Consider the following 6,980-nt stretch of genomic DNA (forward strand, 5'->3'; position numbering starts at 1 on the left):
CCCCAGATTTAAATTTCATTTTGAGAAAATCAGAATGCAAAGTGGCACAAAAATACATTTTACAGAAACCGTGTGGAATAGCGTGATCTGTCTTTGCTGTATGACCTTTGTAACATAGCTGTACATTTTGGATTTTCAGTGGAGTTCTAGCCTCCAAGATTTCTAAAAAAACCTTCGCTGCGGCAGAAGCAATTGCCAAGGAAAAGGGAATTATGGCCAAGGTATAGATCCTAAGTGAGCCAGTGTGGTGTAGTGGTTAAGAGTGGTGAACTGTAAGCTGGAGAGCAGGGGAGGGACGGTGGCTCAGTGGTAGAGCATCTGCTTCGGAAGCAGAAGGTCCCAGGTTCAAACCCCGGCATCTCCAACTAAAAAGGGTCCAGGCAAATAGGTGTGAAAAAACCTCAGCTTGAGACTCTGGAGAGCCGCTGCCAGTCTGAGAAGACAATACTGACTTTGATGGACTAAAGGTCTGATTCAGTATAAGGCAGCTTCATATGTTCGTGTTCATATGAGAACCGGGTTCAATTCCCTGCTCCTCCTTCCCCATGAGGCCTGCTGGGAGACCTTGGGGCAGACACAGTTCTTGCAGAATTCTCTCAGCCCCACCTACCTCGCAAGGTGCCTGTTGTGGGGAGAGGAGGGGAAGGAGATTGCAAGCCGCTTTGAGATTCCTTAGGATAGAGTTGCCTTAGGTGTAATCGGGAGTGGAATTCTAGCAGGAGCTCCTTTGCATATTAGGCCACACCCCTCTGATGTAGCCAATCCTCCAAGAGCTTACAAAAAAAGAGGCTTGCAAGCTCTTGGAGGATTGGCTACATCAGAGGGGTGTGGCCTAATATGCAAAGGAGCTCCTGCTAGAATTCCCCCCCTGGGTATAATCTTCCTCTGTTTTATAATAGTCAATTCCAATAACTGGGGGGGGGGAGGGGAAAATCACCCTTCCAAGGTGGTCAGTTGTCAACTTTGGGTTGGGAAATTCCTGGAAACCTGGGGGGGGGGGTGTGAAGCTTTGAGAGGGTGCAGTTCCAAGTACAGGAGGGACCTCACCTCAGCAAGCTTATAATGCCATAAAATCCACCCTCCAAAGCAGTAATCTTCTCCAGGGGAACTGATTTCTGTAGCCTGTTAAATAGCAGGTTCAATACATGAATCACGGTTCAATACACTGCAGCATGGTTGTTAATGGGGCTCCCTCAACGGGAGCACATTCAACCAGTGCTGAAAGAGCTGCACTGGCTACCTATTGTGTTCCGAGTCTGTTTCAAGGTGTTAGTGTTGACCTTTAAAGCCCTATATGGTCCAGGGCCTGCCTATCTACGGGACCGCCTTTCTCCATATGTTCCCTGTGGAGAAACGCCATCTTAGTTGGGAGGGGACATGAAACTGCTAGGCAGGCTTTGGGGCCTAGCCTTCCCTTCACTCCCCCCTCCCTTCCGGAGTTAAACCATCAACTCTAGGGGGAGAGCCTCCTAGAGGGGCAGGAAGTTCTTTTGTTTTATTGGAGTGAGGCGGGAAAAGTTCAGTTCTCAGCTGGCCCTCAAAGAGAGAGGTTGTCAGTCTGTGGGCTCCTGACTGTGGGAGAGGCCTACTCAAGAGGAAGAGGACCCCAGGCAGTCAGACCGAGTAAGTCATCCACAAGGCAGGGCAAGTTTAGATCAGGGACGGTAGGATGCATTTAAATCCACCTTTTATTTGTCATGCTGGTTGCTGTTCGGGTGCTGTGCTGTGCTAAACTTTTACATGCAACTGTTTTTGTTTTGTTTTGTTTTGTTTTTCTTTTCTTTTTCTCTTTTAATTAAATATTTTTACTGTTTTGAATGCTGGCAGTCAAACTCTGTACCACATAGATCCCCAACCGCTCTAGACCACGCTTTATGAAGGGGGCCCCGAGGAAAGGGGGAAGGCCTGTGGTTGGATAAGGTGCCAATCCTCCAGGGGTTCCCCGAAGAAGTGCTGTGGTCTCTGTGATACCCAAGTACAGGGTGGCAGAGGACCTTGAGGCCTGGCCTCATAGCTGGAGAGGGGGATTGGGAGTCCTGTTCCTCTCAGTCCGAACCCCTAGACTGAGCAGGTGGTGGCAGTGAGCCCAAGTGGCCGAAGGAGAAATAGCTCCCTCCAGGAGTTGGCGACTCAATAGGGAGCTGATGGGACCGGGTCTGAAGGCAGAATCGGGCCGGTTCCGTCACATTCCCCAGAGAGCACTGTATTCAGGGACACGAAACCTACTATCTGCCCCCGGACCAAGGGAGGCCAGGCTGTGTTCCACACGGGCTAGGGCCTTCTCAGTGGTAGCACCAGAAATGTGGAATGGCCTCACGGAGGCCATAAGGGCCCTGCGGGATCTCTCTCGGTTCCGCAGGGCCTGCAAAGCGGAATTATTCCGGCAGGCCTTCGACACCTAAGCCGGGAGAGGACTGGCACCCTACACTGCTGAGGAACTGCGATCATTATAGGATCACTGCCAGAAGATCCCGCCTATGCTGAAGTTGAAACAGCACCTTAAAATGTATTTTCAATGGGTATTGTATCGTTTTAAAATTGTGATGGTAAACATTTTCGAATCGATCCTCAGCCGCCAGGAGTCTGCTCCTGGAGAGGCCGGGATAGAAGGCTGGGGTCATAAATAAATAAATGACAAGAGAAGAAGAAGACAAGCGATTTATATCCTGCCCTCCATTCAAGAGTCTCAGAGCGGCTCACCATCTCCTTTCCCTTCCTCCCCCACAACAGACACCCTGTGAGGTGGGTGGGACTGAGAGGGCTCTCCCAGCAGCTGCCTTTTCAAGGACAGAGAGCGGCCTACAATCTCCTTTCCCTTCCTCCCCCACAACAGACACCCTGTGAGGTAGATGAAGATATTGGATTTATATCCCGCCCTCCACTCTGAAGAGTCTCAGAGCGGCTCACAATCTTTCCCTTCCTCCCCCACAACAGACACCCTGTGAGGTGGGTGGGGCTGGAGAGGGCTCTCCCAGCAGCTTCCCTTTCAAGGACAACCTCTGCCAGAGCTATGGCTGACCCAAGGCCATTCCAGCAGGCGCAAGTGGAGGAGTGGGGAATCAAACCCAATTCTCCCAGATAACAGTCCACGCACTTAACCACGACACCAAAATGGCTCTCTGTGAGGAAGGTGGGACTGAGACACCCTGTGAGAACATCATTGGGTCTTTCTTTGAGCAGGAATGCAGTTCCGTCTGGTTTGGTGTCAGGAGATGTGGCCTACCATGCAAATGAGTTCTTGCTGGGCTTTTTTTCCTACCAAAGAGGCCCTGCGTGATACAACAGTGATGTCAGGGGGTGTGGCCTAATATGCAAATGAGCCCCTCCCCCCCCCGCTGGGCTTCTTCTACAAAAGAAGCCCTGCTTGAGTCATTTGAACCAGCAGGGGACTGGCGATCGAGTGCGGGGGTGGGGTGGGGGACAGAGATTTGCATCCTGCTCCCCATTGTTTCCACATCCCCAAGCTCGGTCTAAAGGCTCCAATGAGCCAGGCAGGAACTAACGCCCAACATTAAACACAGAGTCCACATATGCAACAGTCGCTATTACAGGAGATCTCCAGTTTCCACCTGGAGGCTGGCAACCCTGCATTGGCCTTGGCTGGAATGACCTTGGATCAGCCTAGCCATAGCTTTTGCAGGCGTTGTCCTTGAAACGGCAGCTGCTGTCAGAACTCTCTCAGCCCTACCCGCCTCACAGGGTGTCTGTTGTGGGGGGAGAAGGTATAGGAGATTGTAAGCCGCTCTGAGTCTCTAATTCAGAGAGAAGGGCGGGGTATAAATCTGCAATTCTTCTTCTTCCTCTTCCACTTCTTCTTCCTCCTCCTCTTCTTCTTCCACTTCTTCTTCCTCTTCTTTTTCCTCTTCCTCTTCTTCTTCCACTTCTTCCTCTTCCTCCTCTTCTTCCTCTTCCTCCTCCTCCTCTTCTTCTTCTTCTTGCATCAGAAAGACACAGCGTACCTGGTTCCTACTCAAAGGCTGACGTTTTCCCTGCAGTTTTTGCAAAGCTCTGAGTCCCCCTTAAACCATCCTTACGCCACCCCTCGTTTTGTTTCCTTTTACATTTCCCCCCCTCTCTCTCCAAAGGACAATTTGTCATTGTTGACTGTTTTTAATCTCTCATGCATCTGAAATCTATTAATCCGGGTTGCAATGCCTGGCTTGTTTGTCGTGGGGGGAGGGTCTGGAATGCTATTGGCAGGGATCAAGAAATAGAAGGCGGTGGTTACCCAAGGGGTTCGCGAACAGGGAGGCCATAAGAGCGGTCAGAACAACCGCGCTGGACAAAAATAGTCTTTGTCGGAGAGGGGAGAGGCAGTAGGAGGCTGGGGGAAGACCAAGCAGAGAGAAGGGCTCGGTTTCATTCGAAAGATCAGGGAAGAAGCAGTGATTGCGGGCGAAAGGGCAAGCGGCGAAGGGCGAGCATTGCAACAAGAGAGAATCGTTCCCTGGGTGAGTGCGGAGTTTGTCGAATGGACGCCTGGAAATGCAAGCCAATTTCCAATTACTCTGCAATGCTCTCTGGTGGCAAGTGTTTATTATCAGAAATATATTTTCCGTAACTTCGGTTGCTGGGAAAAGCACGAAAGAAGCACTTCATGCCATGCATCCCTAATGTACGGATGGTGTGGAATTGCTTTCTGTGGCCCCAGAAAGTAGGACCAGAACCAATGGGTTGAAATTAAATCAGAAGAGTTTCCGACTCAACATTTAGGAAGAACTTCCTGACCGTTAGAGCGGTTCCTCAGTGGAACAGGCTTCCTCCTCGGGAGGTGGTGGGCTCTCCTTCCTTGGAGGTTTTTAAACAGAGGCTGGATGGCCATCTGACAGCAATGAAGATCCTGTGAATTTAGGGGGAGGCGTTTGTGAGTTTCCTGCATTGTGCAGGGGGTTGGACTAGATGAGAGGCAGTTATGATCACCATCTTCAAGTCCTTGAAGGGCTGTCCTATAGAGGATGGTGTGGAATTACTTTTGGTGGCCCCAGAAGGTAGGACCAGAACCAACGGGTTGAAATTAAATCAAAAGAGTTTCCGGCTCAACGTTAGGAAGAACTTCCTGACTGTCAGAGCGGTTCCTCAGTGGAACAGGCTTCCTCGGGAGGTGGTGGGCTCTCCTTCCTTGGAGGTTTTTAAACAGAGGCTGGATGGCCATCTGACAGCAATGAAGATCCTGTGAATTTGGGGTAGGTATTTGTGGATTTCCTGCATTGTGCAGGGGGTTGGACTAGATGACCCTGGAGGTCCCTTCCAACTCTATGATTCTGTGATTCATAGTTCATGAGTTGGGGGGGGCATCGCTTGCAGAAATGACTTTTGAAACGGGAGTGGACAAAAATTATTTCATGTGTTTGTTTGAAATGCTTTTAATGCTGCCTTTCCATTCAATCAGGAACCCCAAGGCACTGCCCGTGAAAACGGCAATGAAAAGTAACGTTTAAAAATATAACGCCTGGTCATAAGATCATAAAAGAAGCCATGCTGGATCAGGCCAGTGGCCCATCAATCCAAGACTGTGTCACACAGTAGCCCAAACCCAGGAGCCATCAGGAGGTCCACCAGCAGGGCCAGAACTCCAGAAGCCCTCCCATTGTGGCCCTTCAAGCACCAATAACGCAGAGCATCACTGCCCCAGACATAAGTGAATCCATGCTGTATCAGGCCCCCTCCAGTCCAACACTCTGCATCACACAGCAGCCAAAACCTAGATGCCATCAGGAGGTCCACCAGCAGAGACAGAACTCCAGAAGCCCTCCCATTGTTGCCTCCCGAACACCAAGAATACAGAGCATCACTGCCCCAGACACAAGAACATAAGAGAAGCCATGTTGGATCAGACCAACAGCCCTTCTAGTCCAACACTTTGTGTCACACAGGGCCAAAACCCAGATGCCATCAGGAGGTCCACCAGCAGGGCCAGAACTCCAGAAGCCCTCCTACTGTTGTGCCCCAAGAATACAGGGCACCACTACCGAAAACATAAGAACATAAGGGAACCCACAATGTATCAGGCCAATGGCCCATATGGTACAGCATATGGACCCCAACTGTTGCCCCCAAAGCACCAAGAATACAGAGCATCACTGCCCCAGACAGTGTTCCCTCTATACCAGACAGGGCCCTGTGTGTACCTATTTAAGATTAGGTAGCAGAGACGTAAACTGTATAAAGGACACAGACAAACACAATTAAAGGGTTTTTCTTTTAAACTTTAAATATGCTTAACACATTAACACTCATTGGTCCTAAAGGTGCTTCCTTTGTAGCTCCCATGGGATCCAGGGAATTGGGCAAAGGAAGCTCTGACTCAAGGGTGGCTCGGGAGCCGCATGGGGCTCTTTCACACAGATTGTGTGGCTCTTGAAGGTCCCACTGGCCTGTCAGCTGGCATAGAGAAGGCATTTTTCTCTTTAAATCACTTCGCCAAGCCAAGCCAGCTGGCAGCTTGGAGAAAGCATATAAAGTTAAAGTTGCTTTCTTTCCACCTCTCCTTCCTTCCTTCCTTCCTTCCTTCCTTCCTTCCTTCCTTCCTTCCTTCCTTCCTTCCTTCCTTCCTTCCTTCCTTCCTTCCTTCCTTCCTTCCTATGAACATATGAAGCTGCCTTATATTGAATCAGACCTTTGGTCCATCAAAGTCAGTATTGTCTTCTTAGACTGGCAGCAGCTCTCCAGGGTCTCAAGCTGAGGTTTTTCACACCTATTTGCCCGGACCCTTTTTTGGAGATGCCAGGGATTGAACCTGGGACCTTCTGCTTCCCAAGCAGATGCTCTACCACTGAACCACCGTCCCTCCCCTTCCTTCCTTCCTTCCTTCCTTCCTTCCTTCCTTCCTTCCTTCCTTCCTTCCTTCCTTCCTTCCTTCCTTCCTTCCTTCCTTCCTTCCTTCCTCCCTCCCTCCCTCCCTCGGGGCTCTCAAACATCTAACATTTATTCTATGTGGCTCTTACATTAAGCAAGTCTGGCCACCCCTGGGCTGGAGTCTG

At 50.2% G+C, this 6,980-nt stretch overlaps 1 non-coding gene across 1 annotated transcript; it reads left to right on the top strand.

Moving 5' to 3' along the window:
• Positions 1-297: 297 nt before the first annotated feature.
• Positions 298-364, top strand: TRNAP-CGG (transfer RNA proline (anticodon CGG)). The gene has a single exon. It is a non-coding gene; the product is annotated as a tRNA-Pro (tRNA).
• The last annotated feature ends 6,616 nt before the right edge of the window (positions 365-6,980 follow it).

This window comes from Heteronotia binoei, chromosome 2 (assembly GCF_032191835.1).
Source record: "Heteronotia binoei isolate CCM8104 ecotype False Entrance Well chromosome 2, APGP_CSIRO_Hbin_v1, whole genome shotgun sequence".
Classification (NCBI taxonomy): domain Eukaryota; kingdom Metazoa; phylum Chordata; class Lepidosauria; order Squamata; family Gekkonidae; genus Heteronotia; species Heteronotia binoei.